General features: G+C 36.0%; 1 protein-coding gene and 1 pseudogene across 1 annotated transcript in view; both read right to left on the minus strand.

Moving 5' to 3' along the window:
- Positions 1 to 21,592, minus strand: part of Agbl4 (AGBL carboxypeptidase 4) — a 1,188,963-nt gene that overhangs the window by 611,072 nt on the left and 556,299 nt on the right. The window lies entirely within an intron of this gene.
- LOC113177278 (calcyclin-binding protein pseudogene) lies at positions 6,279 to 11,784 on the minus strand (annotated as a pseudogene).

The raw sequence follows: 21,592 nt of genomic DNA on the forward strand, positions 1-21,592 counted from the left end.
TGAAGCAACAACATTTATTTGCACATGATTGTATCTATCAGCAATTTGGTCTAGACTAAGCTGGGTAGTTTTGTTAGTCTCACATGGGATTCCTTATGTGATTGCAGTCATTTTATGATCAATAGGGATAATGATTCAAAATGCAACCACCCACATGACTTACACTTTGTTTGGCTATTACTGGGGATGACTCAGTTCTCCTTCATGTAGTCTCTCATTCTCTAGTAGAATGGGTGACTTCTTCACATAATGGCAGAAGCATTCTAATACCACCAAAGCAGGAATAGCAAGGATTCTTAATGCCTTTGCTTAGAAGTCACAGACTATCTCTTCTGCCACATTCTAGTAGTCAAGGCAAGTCCAGACTCAAAGGCTATGAAACAGACTATATGTTTGATGAGAAGAGTGTTAATATCACATTGCAAAGTGTCATGAATTCATGGAGGTATGATTCATTGGAGGAAATTACTGTAACAATCTACCATGCATAGCAACTGATTGCTTTTCTGTCTTTGTAAAGTCCCAGGTACAAAGAGCCCTTAAAGAGTACTTTGGGGAGAAAGAACCAGAGCATTTTTCAGAGTTAGTATTTGGCAACCCAGAATGGGTGGCAGATAGGAAGTTTAAATATTATGTTTCTGATGTGTGTAGCTTACATTAGTGTACCCCAGTACAATGCTTAATCACAGTCTATATTTCAACTCATTTTCAGGTCCAATTAAAACCCTCTAGTTCTAAATGGGTTTAGAGTGGAAGAAGATTAAATTTTAAAAACCATTCTTATGTGAGAATATGTCTAAAAAATAAATACTGGAAACAGGTAATATATGAGAACTCATATATGTTTCTATTAGACATTCAGGAGCTATAATATGAGTCATTCTACTGACCATTATCCTTCCCTAGGCTAACTAGTTCCTTTCTTACACACTAGTTCAGAAAGTCTGAAAAAGGCAGCGATATAGATTGTTATTTGTCTCACAATAAATCTTTTCTCAAGTAACTCTGGGTATCCCCCAAGTAAACAGTCACTTTTCCTCTGTGTTTGCCCTCCGTAATCTACCACATGTATATAATACAACACATTGCCATGTGGTATGGCAGCCATGATAATATACCTTGAAAACTATCAACTACAAGATGCATCATTGATCCAGGACTGCAGCTGCTGCTGCACTCTATAATTCATTGTTGCATTTGCACCAAAGCCATACTTCTCACAAGTTGCTCTCAACCAGTGATCCAATGACTGAGCCTGGCAAGGATAGTAAGGCAGACTCATTCTTAAGAGGCATGAGATTCCTCTGATAGATGACTTTGATTCAAGGATTCTCCGTGTGACCTTGCTGACCTTTCCTTTGTATCATTCTTTGCTTGGGTCATATTTACATAACACTCTGAAAGCTCTCCCAACCTCTTTGGCTCTCTCTTAATTATCTCTCAAAGGAATTTCCCCTAATAAAATTCTTGAATTTTTATTTCTGCCTTGGCATGCACTTATCACATACTTCTGTCATTAGAGTGTGCGCTCCTTAAGGGTTGTGGATATATTTTATATATTTATTTATTCCTATTTAATGCACACTCCCTGATATATACTTAATATTCATAAAAATCTTCTGAGTGAACAAATTCTAAAATTATTTATTCATTACATTACAAAAACAACTATTAATATTTGTTGAAAACCTATGGGCTATAAAACTTATTGCATTTAATTCTAACAATTTGTGTGATAGTTATATTAGAGATATAACTAAATAGATATAACCAAAGCATATCATAGCTAGTAAATAGTATAGCTGAGATTTAAACTCAAAGAATTCTAATTCTAGAGACCATAAACCTAATTACCAAAATCTATTTGTTCCTTATGTTTATGATGCTATTAAAGCAGATGAAAAAAAACATATAGAGATGAAAAAGAAAGAGTCCAAAATGCCCAGATCTTCAGGATCTAATAGAGGGCTTAACATTTTTATTAATTTGTTAATACAATGAATATCCACTATCTTCTAGGAACCACACTAAGCCCTGAGGATACAGACTATGGATAAAGTACAGACCTGCCTTCAAGAAAATCACAATCTGACAGAAGACAGATGGGTGAATATATAATGCCCCTTTCTATGACAATTTTTAGGCAGGAGGAAATATGGAGATCAGAGTATGTCTCTTACAAAAATTAAAGTGTACTTGGGATAGACATATGACAAGGAGGGCTCTATGAAAAGATTATGCAGGATCAGAAGATTTATAAACCCAGAACAATCTATAGGAACGAGAGAAAGATTATTTTACAAATTATTCATGACTTTTCCAACTTGAAAGGGACTTGAATTATGGGCAGAACTTAAATAAGAGAAAGAATAGGAAAGAACATTGGGAATAGAGTCAAGCAACATATGTAAAAGTGTAGAGGTAGGATCTTATACGATGCTGTTCCCTGAGTAATAAATACAGGAAAAGTACAGGGTACAATGGAAGAACACAGTAGATGATGATATCTGAAAGACAATAACAAGTTTATTGTTGAAGGGCTTTTTTGTTGTTGTTTGTTTTTGGGTAGTGCTGGGAATTGAACCCTGGGCCTTTTGTATGTGAGGAAAGCTCTCTACCAACTGAGCTATATCCCAGCCCTATTGAAGAGTTCTAAAATGATGTATGAGCAACTTGGATGTTATTATTGTAGTAATAAGAAGTGATAGTGTAGGAATTTAAATGGAAGTATGATGAGACTTGGATTAAACAGTATATATACCAGCCTGAGGGTCCATAAGGTCAGAAGAGAAAAAATTAATCTTAAAGACAGAAAGAAAAATAACAACCTTTTATTCAATGTCTATTATGTGGAAAGTCTAAGGTATGTGCTATGTCTCTATTTGTTCATTTAATCCAAAAATAATCATGTGAAATAGATATTAATATTATTTCACTGGTTAAAATACAGCTCAAAGAGGTTAACTTATTTCCTCCAAACCAAATAGTAATCTAGTAAATAGTAGTTCAACTTTGAACCTATTTTCATCTGACTCTGGAATTTACCCTATAGTGTCTCTGATTCCAAGAAGGACTTTGCAACTATATTTATCTTCTATCAATCATTGATCTAGTCAAGAAGTAAAACGTTAAGAAAATCTTCACTTATTTTCTAGACCCTGTTCTTGTTGTTAGGGATATAAGGAGAAACTAACCATAGTTTCACTCTTGATCTAAATCATCTGTATAAAAGTCATTAACTTTTTGGTCAGAAGTTTCTTACTGTCTCCACAATTAAACAATGTAACAATGTAAACAATAACCATAGCGGGACATAATGTCAGCAAGGGCAAAAGCAGATCATAGTCATGATTCTCCACACTCTCTGAGCATATGGTAGGCATAAATTCCACAAGAGTTTATGGAAATGATGGAAATTAAAAGGCTAGATTCTTCATAGTTATAAACTATGTACCAAGTGAGCCGATTATTAATAAGCAGACATTTATTGAACAACATTTATTGAACAACAATTATATACCGAGGGTTAAAATGAGACTCAAGTTACGGTAGGTATTTGAAAAGGAGAAAAAATTTTAAAAAGTAAAATGTAGATAAAGAGCCCAGACATATGTATGTATTTATATACAAATAATTCCAGACACTCATGAATCTGTGTACTTAGTCATTGGCATGAACATAAATACCATATTCTACAAAAAGCAATGACACACATAGATTATTCCAGTACCATTAACATATCTATCCTCGTTACTGGACAAATCCCTCAAAGTATAAAATAACATTTCAATTACTTTGCTCAGAAAAATTACAAAACAAACTTAAAATAATAAATTAGCTTCCCATTTGACTTGAGAACAGTAGACAATATATAGAATACATTGTTAGAATACATGGACTTTGTCTATTCTACTTCTAGTGAGAGTCATTTCTTAAAATAAATTCAAAAATCATCAAACTGATGCCTAACCTTAATCTTCTATAAAAAAATTAGCTAATATAGATTTTCATTTCATAGTCGGATCACCCCTATGTTCCATTTAAAAAGTCTCTTTGGGGGTTTCACAATGACAAAACAGAGAAGGTTGCTTTCTCAGCTTCTCTGTGGCATGAAACCAAGCAGATAGGCAGCTTCACAGCAAGGTAAGTGAACAAAAAAGGATGGTGGAGGACTTTACTGGAACTTAATACTGGACATTCAAAGCTGATCAAGGATTCAGGAGTTTGGATATAATAAAATAAGGAAGAAATCCCAGTGCCGAAGCCACTGCCACAGCTGGAGGCACCAGACAGAAAAAATGGTTCCTTACAAGCGAAGTGGAGGGATAAGGGAATTAAAGAAACCTGCATTTTTAGGAAGCCTTAGGAATGTCTGGGTACAGAGAGTTTAGAGATTAAAGACACTGCTCAATTAAACTGAAAGGCATGTTGCACAATATCTTTGTGCAGGAAAGAAGTAAAATTTCTCCTGGCTGCATGCAGAGGACAGAGGAAGGAATCATTTTGCAGTTGAGGCACAAAGGGGTAGCTGGGAAGCCAATTCCTGCAAATCTGAGTTTGGCCCAAAAAAAAACAGGCCTGGCAAACCCACATTGCACAACATAGAGTGTGTCTTTGTGGCCAGGAGAAAATCAAACATGGAGAGAGGTTTACACAGGGGAATAAGGGTCATGGAAACCCACCCAGTTCTCCCCCTCCCTGTCCAATCCAGGCCAAATGGTAGAGGTGTACCTGGCCAGGAATTCAAAAGAGTGAGGGTGGGAGAGATTGAGTTTGTATACTGAACCCAAGACCAGGAAATGTGGGAGTCTTCAGATGACATAGTGGACTAAGAATTAGCTCCTCCACCACTTAAGTGGATCCCAGGGGAGATCCCTGGAATGCAGTCTTTCAGCATGAACCAGCAATTCCTGGGCCTTGGAGGTGCACTTATTTAAAATCTCCAGACCAACTGGCATTCTGGGAAGAACCTGGACATACCTAAGCCTAAATCCCATCTCCAGGAGTTCAGCCTATTGGATTACCTCTCTCACTCTAGCAACCCCACAATGAGGGTGGAGCAAGCATCACAATCCAGAGAACCCCAACCAACACTGCTGACAAGGGAAGCTCAGAATCTTTTGAAATCCAATGGAAACAACACTGTAACTCTTCATCAAGATCTTTTTTCTTTTTTCTTCTTTCTATTCTTTCTTGTTTAATTGTGTGTGACCTTAAGGGTTCAAGGATATTTATACAAATTAATAATTGGTTTTTTGGTCATTTCCAGCATTGTTAAATCCAACTATTTTTCATGGATCAGTTTCTTTGAGGAATAGGATGTTTGATTAGTATATTTCAGATTTGTTTTCTGTTATTTTTTATTCTTAAAATTTTTACTTTATACATATTTTTTTCTCTCACTTATCTGTTTCCCTTGATTCTCTTTTTGTCCTTTCTTCTTCTAACAGCCTATCTCTATCATTTTTTCACTCTTCCTTTCATTTTATACTTCTATATTTTCTCTTCCTCCCTCACAAACATCATATCCTATATCACTTCTGTTTGCTTCCTGTCCACCATTCAAAATCGCAAATGCTTTTGCAAACTTTCTGCTTTTATTATAGTAAATAAATAATCATATAATTTATGTTTATTGTAACAATTAACACTGTAAACATCATAGCAGGAATTATGTGGTTTAATTTTGTATATTGTTTACATTGGTTGTTGTTATTATTTTTCTCTCCCCAAACAGTGAAGTACCACAAACATTTAGGGACACTATAAGACTACAGGGTAGAAACTTTACTTCCTCAGATCCACATTGCTGGATGAGTAGACACACAAACAACATGAAAAAGCAAGGGAACATATTGCCTCAAACAGATACTTACTTCAAAAACAGAATACTTCAATAACACAGTAGAAAAAAATATTGGAGGAGTTTAGAATATACATAGTTAAACAGATCAAGAGGTAAAGGACATTGTAAGGAGTAAAATGAAAGAGAAGATATAGAAAGTGAAAGTTCATTTCAATATAGAGATAGAGAATATTAAAAAATCAAGCAGAAATACTTTAAATGCAGGGATAAATAAACCAAATTAAAAATTCAAGGGGGGAGCATTACACTAGACCACTTGGAAGATAGAGTTTCAGGCAGTGAAGACAAAATATATAATCTTTTTTTTAATAAGCACGTTTTATTTAAATAAATCCTCCAGTAAAGGAGAATTTACTGCCTTACTGTGTAAGTAGTTATGTCAAATTTATATGTGCAGCTCTCCAACATTCCCTTATTGGAAACATCCATATTTCCACATCACAGTTCCCAAAGACTTAAATGTCTCAAAATTATGTATCTCCTTGGCTTGCTTCTCTCTTGATTCCACCCAGGCTTTGTTAATGTATTTTTTCATATCATCATCTCCATCTTCATAAATTTTCTTTAGAATATTCATTAATCCCTCACTAGGATCTGTTTTGGTGTCGTATGAAGGCTTTTCTTTCTCTTTGCATTCTTTTTCAACCTGAGTCAAGTACTCTCACCGTGTGTTTTCTGCTTTCTTTCTACATAAGAACTGTATCAGTCTTAACTTTTTTTGAACTGCCTTCCACAGAGATGGATTTTAAGAGATTGTTCACAATCATGGAGTAACTCTTCCCATTTAGATTCTTTACCAAAAGATCAAATGACCTCTCTGTGAAATGAACCTGCACATTCTCGGTGGGAACTTGATGAACTCCCGTTAAAGTAATGTAGATTTTCACAAACTTATCAGATTGATCCCATCCATAATTACTGATTTTCATGATTAATCCTGTTGTGATGGGAGGAACCACAGCAGCTGGCCTTTCATTGTCAAGAAGTTCTGGTTTCTTCTGTGATTTCTGTTGCATCTTGTTCTTTATTTCTGTCTCAATCTTGTTTTTTTTTTTTCTGCTGTAAGGGCATCATGTACTCTTTTTCTAGTGGACTTTTCCAGCAACACATTTACCTCTTCTAGATCATTCTGCAGCTTTTCCAGAGCTGAAGCCGTGGTCTGGCTGGGTAAGGCCACAGGCCAGCACTGCAGCTGTGCACCTGAGACAGGAAACATTGTGCCAAGAGTTCTGCCATGAACAAAACCCTCAAAACTTATAATCTTGAAAATAAAGTTGATCATGGAGAAAAGTTGTAGAATATTTCATCCATGAATGGTTAAATTCACTTTTTTCTTAACAAAACCAGAAAATAGATCATATAATAGGCCAGAAAGCAACTCTTAGCAAATACGAGAGAGAGAGAGAGAGAGAGAGAGAGAGAGAGAGAGAATACCTTGCATTATATCAGATCATAATAAAATGGAATTAGAAATCAATGATAAAATCAAAAACAGAAGCTACTCTAACACCTGTAGATGAAATAATACCAAATTGAATGATGAATGGATAGCAGAAGAAATCAGGAATGAATTTTAAAAATACTTAGAAGTAAATGATAATAGCGATACAATAAATAAAAATTTCCAGGACACTATGAAGGCAGTGCTAAGAGAAAAGTTCATTATATTGAGCTCACTCATTAAAAGAATAGAAAGTCAACAAATAAAAAAACCTACTACTACATCTCAAAGTCCTAGAAAAAAAAGAACTAATCAACACCAAAAGCAGAAACAAGAAATGATTAAAATCAGAGCTGAAATCAATGAAATTAAAACAAAACAAATCAATGAAAGAAAAAGTTCTTTCAAAAAAATCAAGAAAATTGATAGACCCTTAGCCAAACTAATGAAGAGAAAGAGAAAAAATTCAAACTACTAAAGCTCATGATGAAAAAGGAAATAATATCATGGGCACCACTAAAATATAGATGATAATCAGAAACTATTTTGAAAATTTATATTCTAATGAAATAAAAAATCTTGAAGACATCAACATATTTCTACAGACATAGGTCATACCCAAATTGAATCAGTAAGATGTAATTTAAACAGATAATTTTTTAAGAGAGAGAGAGAGAGAGAGAGAGAGAGAGAGAGAGAGAGTATTTTAATATTTATTTTTTAGTTATCGGCGGACATGGGTCTCACGCATGCCAGGCGAGGCTACTGCTTGAGCCACATCCCCAGCCCCTAAACAGATAAATTTTAAGCAATGAAACTGAAGATTCCATCAAAAGCCTACCAATCAAGAAAAGCCCAGACTACACAGATTCTTAGCTGAATTCTACCAGACCTTCAAAGAAGAAATAATACCAATTCTCCTCAAATTATTCCATGAAAAAGAAAAGGAGGCAACCCTTCCAAATTCATTCTGTGAATCTGGTATCACCTTGGTACCAAAACCCGACAAAAACAAAACAATGAAAGAAAACCTCAGACCAATATACCTGATGAACATAGATGCAAAAATTCTTTCAAAAATACTGGCAAACCATATATAAAACAGATTAAAAAGATAGTGTACCATGATCAGCTGGGGTTAATCCCAGGGATCCAATACTGGTTCTACATAGGGAAATCAATACACATAATTCATTGTGTCAGTAAACTTACAGACAAGAATCAAATGATTATCTCAACAGATGCAGAAAAAGCATTTTACAAAATACAGCGTCCATTCATGTTCAAAACACTGGAAAAACTAAGTATAGGAGAAACATACCTTGTCTCTCCATAGCAGAAAGTTTCTCCCAACAGAAAATTCATGTTACTGGTATCTCCTAAGTCCTAGTGTCTCCATTCCAGCTTTAGCTGAACTTTCAGAGCTTTATCCATCAAGTGAGTTTTTACTTCCACTCCCTGAGACTACAATGGTTGATTTTACAAATTCTTGAGATGCCTTCAAATCATCTGTCTTTTTGTCTCTGTAAGAATTACTTAGCTTATCTTTAGTAGTGGTCATATCTTCAACAACCACACCTTCCTTGGTACAAATTTTACAGGCAACTTTCTGGCCAAGCAGACATTTTTTAAAACATACTTGGGGATATGCTCTACTTCCAATATTTACAGTAAACTTGGCTAACGGCTTCCAACAAAATCCATAACATTGTCTTGAATAATGCTCTGCCATCTGAATAATGCACTGCTGTCTTGAAATTTCCTCCACCAGATTAGTGCCTCACATTTTTATTTGTTTTGTTTTATTTTTGTACTAGGAATTGAAACCAGGAGCAACCACTGAGCCACATCCCCAGTCCTTTTTATTTTATCTTATTTTTTTTTAAATTTTGAAACAAGGTCTTGTTAAGTTTTCCAGGGCCCCACTACATTGCTGAAGCTGGCTTTGAACTTGCAATCCTCCTTAGTCTCCCAAGCCACTGGGATTTCAGGCATGCACCACAACACCTGGCTTCATTCATCATCTTTAAATTTGAACTTGCATGAAATCTCAAGACATGAGCAAAATGTAAACAAGTTCTTTGCCAGAATATTACATGAATAGCCTCTAGTCTAATTCCCAATAGAATCTTTGTTTTTCTCTGAAACCTCATGAGCACAGTCTTTAGTGTCCACATTCCTACTGGATTTCTAGTCCTCTGATTTTCCACACAGAATTGCCTGTTAAGGCTATGATTACAACATTCTAAGGCTTATACATCCTGAATATGCAAAATTTTTCAAACTCCACTTGCATACCATTTTTAAACATAAGGTTAGTCATGGTTATGACCTCACTTTTCAATACCAATTCTATTAGTCACATTTTTGTCAATGTTACTAAAATACTTGACAAGAACAACTTAGAGAAGGAAATGTTTGACTCATGGTTTCAGAGGTTCAGTATATAGTCAACTAACTCCATTGCTATTGGCCCAAAGTGAGGAAAAACATTATGACAGAAGGGCATGGCAGGGGAGTGCTTCTTCTCTTGTGGTGGGCAGAAAGCAGAGAAAGAAGGAAAGCATCTTCAGAGAAGCTGAAGCATTCTAGTCAACACACAATGACCCAATTCTTCCAGTGATGATCCATCTGCCTTCAGTTACCTCAATGTTATCTCATTCAAATTAAAATGGACTAAATAATTAGGTTAAAACTCTCACAATATAATCATTTTAATACTGAATATTCCTGCATTAACATAGGCATGTTTGGGGGATACTTCATATTCAAACCATAAGAGTCATCACCATCTAAACTATCTGGCCTCAAAAATCTTGGTTAGATTATATCTTGTGGGGATGCATGGTACAATGGAAGAGTGTTGGATGATTTAAACAACTGAGTTCCAATTCACATTCTACCACTGAGTCACACACTTGAATCAACTATTTTTGCCTTGTAATCTAGCACAGAAACACTTGTATACAAATATCTTAACTCTGGTATAATGGGGTATATTTTATTGTGGAAACACAAATGTGGGCTTAACAGGCCTTTTCTGGCCTTAGCTAGGCAAAATAAAAATTACAGTTTTCATTTTATTTTTTCTTGGGTGTTCATAATAATGATCACTAATGAATAATATGTGATGTGAATAACACTTTTTAAGTTATTAAAGTACTTTTAGAGCCACATGTCAGAGGATCCTCCATAAGCCAGTAGAGCTGATAGGATTCATAGGACAATGAAGATAAGAGAAAGTGAGGCTCATAATAACAAAGTAATTTATCAATCATATTAAAACAGTAATCCAGGCTCCCATATGGTAAGTTTCCTCTGACTCCCTACACTATTTGTATGATTGAATGCCTTATCTTTCACAGAAGATTATTAAGGTGAATTCATTGATTTAACATTCCCACTGAATGAGAAATCATATGGCAGGGGTCAATTTCTGATTAAAAAGGGGGATATTATGAACACCCAAGAATAGTTATGTGTGAGACCCTATAAAAATAAAAATCAGAGTTAAGACATTTGTATATAAGTGTTTCTGTTTTTGTTTTGAAATAGACCCTGAAATTTTCCAGGGAAATGTACTTAGCATGGAAATGTGTGGTGTGTTAGTCAGCTTTATGTCACTTGAAAAAATACCTAAAAAAAAACTTAAAGGAGGAAAGATTTATTTGGACTCACAGTTTCAGGTTTCAGTCCATGGTAGGCTGTGGTGAGGCAGAACCTCATTATGAAAGGGCATGGCATAGCAAAGCTGCTTACTTTATGGTTGTTGGGAAGCCGAGAAAAAGAAAGGGGATGAGACTGGGGACAAGATCTACCCTTCAAGGTTTTGCTCTTGATGATCTACTCCCTCTAACGAGGCCTACCTCTTAAAGTTTCTACCACTTCCCAGTATGCTACCAGCAGCAGATCAATACTTGAGACTTCAGAGGAGATTATAAATCCAAAGCATATAATTTTTTCCCTGGACCCCAAAGGTTCATGTCCATCTCAAAATACAAAATGTACTCAGTCCATCTCCAAGATTTCTCATAATCTTAACAGTTTCAGTATTACTGAAAACTCCAAGTCCAAAGTCTCCTCAGAAACTAAGGCCAACTCTTATGTGTGAGACCTTGTAAAAATAAAAATCAAAGTTACATATTTCCAACATACAATGGCACAGAGTAAACATTCTCATTCCAAAGGGAATGACAGAATACCAAAGAAGTATTAGACCAAAGCAAGACCAAAACTAAGCAGGACAAGCATTAAATTCTTTAACTCAATGTACAGTATCAGAGGCACAAAGTTATGTAATGTGAACTCCAAAGACCTTGGGAAGCCTGACACCTACAGTTTTGGCAGCTACAGCCCACTTGACCACTCTTTTAGGCTGGATCTTCTTACTGGCTGCAGTTTTCCTCATCAGATAGTCCATAGCTAACTTCCTTGTGTCTCTATTGCACTTCAACTGCACTCTTACAGATACATGCATTGTCCTCTCAGGGTCTGTTTGTAAGAATTCCAACACTGTCATATACTGCCTGGTCTCCCAGGCCTTTCTTTGAAATTTCAGTGGAAGCTTCATTGACTTCAGAACTTTTTTTCATTCTGCATACCTGCATACCAGCATAATCTGGGTGATGTCAAGTTCTGCTACTATTTGAAAAGTAGCTGGGCAACCTTGGACCATGGAGACAGTTGCTTCTAAGTGCCTGGATAACCAAACATAGTAAAACAAATCCTGGGGAAATAACTTCTTAGCTAGCACTTAGAAAGAAGGTGCCAGGTGCTCTCTTTTTAAAGAACAGTCTTTCAAATGAGTTTGCACTGTTTACACTGAATCTGCTGTGAGGAGTAGGGTCTTGCTGATGATTGGTATGCCCCCAATGCATATTTCCTATTGTCTCCCTGCAAGTCCAGTTCCATACATTGCTTGACCCCAACTTTACATATACATTTCTAGCAAAGCTACAAATTTTTCAAATCTTTTTGTTATTCTTTTGTGTGTATGTGTGTGTGTTTTATTATCAAAATATACCTGGCTGGGTGCAGCCAGAAATACCCATGTCCCCATTAAATGCTGCATTGCCTTGAAATTTCATTCACAGGATTAATTGGTCCATCACCCTTAAATTCAGCATCACACAGTCTTAGGGCATGGATAAAATGTAGACAAGTTCTTTGCCACATTGTAATAAGGTGGCCTCTAATGCATTTATTAACAAAAGCCTCATTTCCATCTGAAATCTCTTGAGCACAGTCTTTACTCTCCATATTCCTAACAGCATGCTAGCCTTCTACTTCCCAACATAATTGCCCATTAAGCTTTGCCTACAACATTCTAAGTTTACTATAGTCCATTTTCCCCCAAATTTCCAAATCTCTCCTGAAAACCAATTCTATTCTTTTTTTTTTTTTTCTCCTGTTTCGTAGTATGTTGTCGGTGGACAGCACACCTTCTTTTTTTTTTTTTTTTTAAAGAGAGAGAGAGGAGAGAGAGAGAGAGAGAGAGAGAGAGAGAGAGAGAGAGAGAGAGAATTTTTAATATTTATTTTTTAGTTCTCGGCAGACACAACATCTTTGTTGGTATGTGGTGCTGAGGATCGAACCCGGGCCGCACGCATGCCAGGCGAGCGCGCTACTGCTTGAGCCACATCCCCAGCCCGTGAAAACCAATTCTAAAAGCTGCTGCATTATATTGTCAGGTATAGTCACAACAAAGACCCACTCATAATACCAGTTATCTGTTATCCAACTTTTAATCACTGTGTTGAAATACCTGAGAAGATTTATTTTAGTTCAGGTTACAGAGTTTCCTGTCCGTTGTTAGCTGGTTCCACTGTTTCAGAATGGAACAACATTATGGAAGAGCATGGCAGACAAACATCTTGGTAGCCAGATTACAGAAAAAAAGAGATAGAATAGGGCCCAGGACAATATATGCCCCTAGTGATCTTCTTCCTCCAACTAGGCCTCACATAGTTTCTACTGCTTCCTAATATACTATTGATCAGGAGCCAACATAAAAACCTTTGGAGGATGTTCTAGATCCACAATACAACAGGTGGGGACCTAGGAAATGGTGGGAATTAACATCAGTCAGAATATCAATTTTTTCTGAAAAAAATAATAACTTTTCCACAAATGTGTCCCTAGAGCATACCTGTATCTCCCTGTGAGATTTTATATGAAAAACTAAGCACAATAGTTACAAGATTGTGGTATATAAAAATTGTAAATGAAATTATGATACATCCTAAGAGGTCGAGTCACAGGGTCTAGAAAAAGTAAGTATATTTAGCAAAGTAGAGTAAAAAGGCACAGGCTTTAGAGCCACACAAATTTGTGCTGGAATCATGAATCTGTCTTTCACAAGCTTTGAGTGTTTGGACAATTCATTTCACACCCCTGAACTTTAAGTTATTTATCAATGTCATGCAGTGTTAAATTAGAAATAATATTCTCTGTAGAAGAACAAAGTCTGAAATGCCAAGCATAATATTTTGTTTAAATGTGGTAATGATTAATGGTACTACATAATATAGTATACTATATGTTTTTTAGTTCTAGCAGTCATTTCCAATGAAAATTCTTCCTGATTTACTAGCAGAATTTAAGACTTTTTCTGGTTTCCTTTAATCCCTTTCACAGAATTCTGATCTTGTCCTTACCACAGTAAATGGTAATTATGACTATTTTGTTTTATTCTCCACTATATCCCAAGGACCTGGCACACAGTTGGAATTCTGAAATGTTATATAAGGAGCTGGGGTTATGGCTTAGATCATTTACCTGGCACATGTGAGGCACTGAATTTGATCCTCAGCACCACATAAAAATAAATAAATAAAATAAAGTTATAAGAAAGATAAAATGTTAGATAAATAAGGATATGTCTTCCCTAATAGACCATGAACTTATCAAGAGCAAGAACTAGGACTCATTTGAGAATTTAATTTTTATGAGAACAGAGCCCATGCCTGTTTTTGTCTTAATCACTACTAAAGCATCAGAAACTAGAACAGTTACTAGAGTTGATTGAGATCAATCAATATCTCTAGCACCAAATTCAAGACATGAAATAGAATAAATGCTTAGTGAATGCTTGTAGAATGAATGAATAAATGACTGAATATATTTTTGAATTGATCCTGTCACTAAAAGAGGTAAAGATTCATCTACTTGAGATAACTTGGAGAATGGTCAATAATTATTGGATAAGTCTTGGTTACAGATAGCTTCAGAACATCATATTTCCAACCATATAAAGTTAAATCTTATATGTTAGAGTTAAATCTTTAAAGACTATGTAGTCATCTCATGCCTCATTTATGTTCTTTTCTTAAAAATGGAGGATTTTATTATTGTTTCCATAATGCTAAAAGCAATAGGAAGGCATTAAAATATTTTAAACAGGTGTATATTTTTCAAAGAGCAATCTGGCTGCAGTATTAAGAATAGTCTATAGATAAACATAACTTGCATGCAGGAAACTGGTGAGGACACTATTAAAGTAACCCAAGAGGAAATAATAACTCAAACTGTATAATGGCAATGCAGATAGGGAGAAATACAGATTAAAGAGACAGTAGGAGGTAAAATCAACAGGACATATTAATATACATTGGGTATGGAGTGGAGAGTCAAAGACAGGAATAAATTAGAGATATGAGTTGTATTTCTCTACTTTTGTTTATCTCCTCTATTGAAACTGACTTCCTTTGAGACAGCAGTCCTGTCTAATTTGTTCCTAATGCTTTGCATTGTGCCTAATGCATTATGGTGAGAATTTGCTGAAAGGATGAAAACATAATTGGACAGCAGACATAATAGAAAGGACAATATTAAGAAATTAATATAAGCAGGGAAAGGCCAACAACTCTGCAGTTAGGGCTGTAGTTTATGGGAAGGTTGGCAGGGGCAGGGCAACACTAGAGAGACTATCAAGGCAAGGACTAAACACAGAGAAATATCCAGTTTTGGGGTATAAGGTGGTATCTCTATCTTAGGAAGAGAACAGATGGAGCAGTTACAATGTTAGGCTCTGGCCAAATGGCTTGAGTTCTAACCTTGGCTCTGACTCTTCTGGCTCTATGACCTTCTTTGAGCAGTTATTTAATACCTTTAAAATTCAGTTTCCTTATCTGTATACAAGGATAATAATAGTACAGTGGTAGTAAGGATTAAATGTATATATATATATATATATATATATATATATATATATATATAATATCTCATATACAGCACTAATAAATGTCTAGCACAATGTCCTAATCCACAATAAAGATTATCCATCAACTAAAATAAAAAGTCCAGACAAGAAGGATAATGACAATAATAATGGTCACTTTCATTTATTTAGCATGTTGTAAAGTAGGCTCTTTATAACCATTTTAATGAGATTTAAAAGATTAAATAATTTGAATGCAACATATAGAAAACTCAAGACAAGATTTGTCTGAACTTCAAGGCCCATAGTTTACTGCTAAAATTACTGAATTATTGAATCGAGTTAGCCCCTGAACACCTGTGGCTTTGTTATATCCAGTGCTGAAAGTATTGACCCAACTACAGCTTTACTACTTTCTGGCCATATGAAATTGAGAAAAATCCAAATAACTTTCTGAATCTGTTACTTCATCTGCAAAATGAATAATATACTCTTAGAGAAGTAGTTAATTGGTTAAATGAGACAATGAATTTAAAGATACATTAAAGATTTAAACATTTTCCAGGTTGAGTCCAATGTTATTTCCTAAACTCATCCAGGCATGTCTTATCTTCTTAAGAGCAAGGATTATGTACTCTTCTTTCCTTTTTCAGAGTAATAATCTGCCTAGTTGCATTCTTCTCATTTTCTCTTTGTTCCCACATGTAATGTAGGCCAATCAAAAGCTCCAGACTAATGAAGGCCCTGGGTCAGTGGCATAGGGATTTGGTTTTACCAGTTCTGGGATCTCTAAGGATGCTGGAGGGAGCTGCTCAAAAGATGAGAAACAACAGAAGATAGGAAAATAAGTGAAAAATTTTCTGTATTCCTATAGGGAATACAGGTGGGGACAGAGGGACTTAGGTGACAAGAGTTGGCTCTTAATATCAGGTGGCTCCCAGGGGCTGAGGCACAAGGATATCTACCCTGGATAGTTACATTAAACAGTAATCAGACTAAGAGAATGGGACTAGAAATATGAATAGATTATACCAATTGCTAGGGTATTATTAGAATCTCACCCTAGGTGGAAGAGAGGCAGAAGACAAAGAATGACCATTCTCTCAGGTAGATCCTTAAAGATAGTAGAAAAGGGCAGTGGATTGCAGAATTCCAGGCAGAATAATCCTTTCCTCTTTAGGGTTCCCTTGTCACTGTTTGTACAATAAAACTATAAACTACAAGTCCTCTTATGTGCAGGCTAGACTTTATTATATATGGTGTCTTGTACCTACCACAGTGTGAATACTAGATACTGTCCTAAACTGCATTGATATGTAATGTAAAGAGCCATAATGTAGAACCTGGTAAACCCATTCTATCACTTGGTAACAACTAGGTCTTGTTCAGCCAACTAACCTTCCTGAGCATTGGTTTCCTCATCTGTTTAAAGGGACTAATAATATGCCTTGCCCTGGTAAATTGATTGGAATAGTGATGTGAAAGTGATTTGTAAACTGTGAGGCATAGAAAGGCTTTTTTTTTTCATCAGTTTTATCTCATCTTTCTAATGAGGCTATAAATTCAGTGGGTACAAGCTGTTCTTTATCACCATTTGAACCTTGTCTGCTAGGGGTATAAAAAGTGGAATAAGCTTTCCAATGCCAGACACTGTGCTAGGCACCTCACATGCCTCATACAATTATTCATACAATTTCATTTAGTTCCTCTAACAACTCTATCCTTTCTTCCTTGAGACCTGGCTGCCTTTCAAGAAATAACAGATAGTCAGTAAATACTTCTGGATTGAAATATTGTAGTTCCATTTTCACACTTTGGAATTTGACTGATGTAGTTAAAGAAGAGAATTAGTAAAAGGGGTATAATTCTGTTAATGAGTGACAAAAAATGGCAGTGACCATCAAGAAAGCAGATTATTTACTTTCTAAACAATCCCATCATTTATTCCACTAAAAACCATCAAACTCCTGCTGTAGAGGGCAATTTTTCTATCCCAGGAAGTCTCCTGACCACAATGTGATGTTTTTATTATATTTACATTCAACCTAAGGATTGAATAAATATTAGAAATACAACTCTATCTCTGAGGAAATTTGGGGGTTACTTAATCTTTGCTTACCATATATATATTTATTTAAAACTGGTTTCTATTTGTAATTTCACACCAATTATAGCATCATAAAATGTTCTGCCTTCTTCTAGTTCTGTTTGAGAGTCTGATTTTGTCCTCATTGGTCTGGCTTTTTTCATTTTTCTTTCATCTCAGCACATAATCACAGTTACTACAGCAATTGGCTTCCTCACTACCCACAAATATATCATGCTCATGCTGAGACCCTTGCAATTTCTCCAAACTCATCTGCCTGACATTGTTTGGCTTCTCATAATCCATAGTCACAAAAGGGTTATTTTAGTAGTCAAACTTGATTTTTTATGCCTATCTCCCTTTCAAAGCTCCTTATCAGCTTTGAGATGAAGTCCAGGCTCCTTGGTACTATATGGTCTGTGTCCTCTTTCCTCTGCTTCCCCACCTTCAGAATACATGCATGTATATCTATACAACTGTGTCACGTTTCACTTCTACTGACACACTTGAAGTTTTCTGAACCTTTTTTGTTGTCTTGCCTTCAGGCTTTACATGAACTGATAAACATTCCATTCTTTTCTGTGTTTAGGTAGCTCTTATATTTCTCTGAGAGTCAACTCAAGCATTGTCGTCCCAAGGAAAACTCCAGCTTCTTTACTCTGTGGTCCCCAACCCACCTTCTCCAAGGCTGAATGAGTTATTTTCATTATTCTTAGAGCTCTCCTAAACATAGCACAACACATGTGGTAGATGTTACCTTTTGAGAAATATGGGACCTAAACAAAATTATAACATTACAAATATTGACTAACTAGCTGAACTACTTTATTACATATGAAGAAACTGAGGTCCAGCAAGATGACCGTAAGGTCTAGGACTAGATCCCAAATTTCTTGATATTATTAGCAATTACTCCAAACACCAAAGATACAGAGAAAAAGAAAAGAAACTAACATTATAGGGTGCCAGATATAGAACTGCAATGACTCAACTTTTGCAAATGCTGAAACTCTGATATGCTTCTCATAACATTGTGCTTTTGTCACTGCTCCACAGAGGAAGGCCAAGTTTCTGAGAGTCCCATGACTCCAAGCTGTGTAAGGACATAGCTAGGATTCCACACATATCTCACACAAATATAGTACTTCTCCTTCACTTAGCACATGTTGTGCTCTTACTAGAACCACTGAAGGCTATTCTAATTGCTCTAGAAAGAATAATGCAAAAAAAGAGGGTAAAAACAGATTTACACCAAATGTAGTGTACACAAGCAAAATGATTTTGAAACTGACACACTGAATGTGCATCACTAAATGGAGAGCTGAACATAAATGAGGAAAAATAGCACCAGAAGATCAAATCTGTGTTTGCAAAAACACTATGACCTTAGTTCCAGATGACATATGTGCAAGGGAGCTGGGAAGCAAGTTGCTGGGCATCATGATGTCAATTAGGGCAAAGATATCCATTCCTAGACAAAGTCACGTGCTACTTGAGTCATGTCTTTTAAGAATGACTTTGACCTTCTATGATAGGTTTGTATAAAAGTTTACATTTAAATGTCAGTATTTTCAATACAATCACTTCACATTTGCACACTATAGGATATTAAACGGGATTTTACGGGATTTTGAAAAGTCATATGGAAGAGTCTCTGCCACTTTTGACTTTGCACTTACTAAATTGTGTGACCATAGATTCTATAAGCTTCAATGTCTCATTTGAAAGATGGGAGTAGTGATAATGTCATTTAAACCTGTCATGAGATTTAAGCATGGTGTTGGAGTTTAAGTACCTGGCACCCAGGCACAGATTGTAATGGCTCCCTCCCTTTATCTCCTTGTGCTAACCATAATGTTCTTCTGAGTGTTTTCATATGTATTTGATCCTGACAAGAATCCTGTGAATTGAACAGGACAGACATCATTTTATCATTTGACAGAGACTTAGGAACTTTTCATGATTTGCCTAGAAGTTCCTGCTAATAATTATGTGATAGAACCAGGAAGTAAATACAGGATTTGCTAGTGTTGTGCTTCACTTATTCAACTAACCCATATCCATACCTATTAGGCTTTGTGGATATGGCATTGAGGAAAATAGACCTTGTTCCTTTCCCCATAGAAATTCCTCTTAAAATAATAGATTCTACAGAAAAGGGCATACAAAGTAGCCATAGAAGGCAGATCACTGTAAGCAAGTCATCTACAAGCAAAGCACCACAACTCTTATATAAATTCCATGTTTACTAAAGAGAGATCCACAAAGTCTGGCTGGAGGTGTACTACTTGTCCAAAGTTAATGATGTATTAAAGGGCCACTAACATGTCATCATAAGAATATAACAAACCTTCTTTCCCACTTCAACACCCTCAGAATAGGCTATGATGTTACTTTAGAAATGTTTCAATGTGTCTATAGAGCTATTTTAGCATTCTCTTAGTTATACCAATCAACACTTCAAAACAAGAGAAACTTGGACATATGTTCTTCCTGATCATGCCTCACATTGAACTAAAACAGTCTTAACACATTAAAAACACGAAGGAAGTTCTCGCTACTTCCCCCTCACACCTCTCTGCCTCCTGACCCAGTTTAGGGACTGATTTTACTTGGATTATGCAATGTTCTGCGTAGTTCTGTGCCCTCACATCTCTTCCCTCCCTTAAACTCTCTTCCTTGATCCAATCCTGTTTTTGCAGGTATTTAAGGATCCCTCCTTCTGTCAGAAAAATCAACATCAAATCAGCCTCAGCTGGTTCTGTCTCTATTCCAGACAGTGCTCAGGTGGCACTCAATTAAAACTTACCTGTGGACTTTCTAGCCCTATTCCCCAGCATGTGATCTGCACCTGCTCCATGTAATCCTGTCTCCATGTAGAGCCTTGTCTTCTCCCTCCCTTCCTGGCCCTGTGATTATGGTTCCCTTCTTCTCCCTACCATTAACCTGTCAGAAACTTACCATAATTTCACCTTCCAGTCTTGTGTCTTCTTCTCCCTCCTTCATAGAATTCTTGGCAGCCAACTTGATATGTCATTGCTCCCCAGCACCTTCTGTCCTGCCCCATACATACATATTTTTTTCAGTTCTGCATTCATACTCCCTTGTACTTGGAATATTCTCTATCCAAGCTTTGCCTTCAAAACTCCTAATCTAGGGCTGGGGTTGTGGCTCAGCGGTAGAGTGCTCGCCTCTCACATGTGAGACCCTGGGTTCGATCCTCAGCACCACATAAAAAATTAAACAAGTGAAATAAAGGTGTTGTGTCCAAAAACACAAATAAAAAATTTAAAGAAAGAAAAACTCCTAGTCTATCCATCCTATAAGTTTAGTCTCAAATATGCCTTACCCTACCATCTTCCCACACTGGGCAAATAAGGCAGGAAAGCTGGCCAGTGTAGTTACAGGCTGTGAATTTTTAACAGTCATCCTTTCACACCAAAAGTACGAACTTTGGTTGTTCTTGTACTGTGTGTCCTTGAACAACTTAATGAGCCTTTATGAATCTCAGCTTCCTCATCTGTAAAATGGTAATAATAGTACTAAGTCTCATGGTAATAATGATATCAAGTCTAGAACATTGCAGTTGCTCAATAAATGACAGCTAATTATTTATCATTAATGATAAGAGGGTGTATACACAAAAAAATGGTCAAAGGACTTAGAATTTCTGACATGGGTACCACAGATTTAAGAATAAGAACTCAAATATACTTATGAGGCTTATGGAAGCTTTCATGAAAGGCAAAACATTTGAATTTGGCCATGGAAGACAGTTACAATGTCAACACATAAAGATAGTAAGAAAAGCATTCTAGGAAGAAATAATCATAAATAAAAACATGCAAGTGAGAAAACACGGGTGTAAGTTTATGGTTAAATTACATACACTGACTGAAACAGAATAGGAGGAAAGTGTAGTCAAGAGACATATTGTTAGAAATGACTTCTGGAGATTGAAATTATGTCCTTTATTTTAATATATGTCCATGTGGTGAGAAGAATATTCTTACAAATTTTTCACAACACCAGAAAATTTGG

Source organism: Urocitellus parryii, chromosome 11, assembly GCF_045843805.1.
Source record: "Urocitellus parryii isolate mUroPar1 chromosome 11, mUroPar1.hap1, whole genome shotgun sequence".
Lineage (NCBI taxonomy): Eukaryota > Metazoa > Chordata > Mammalia > Rodentia > Sciuridae > Urocitellus > Urocitellus parryii.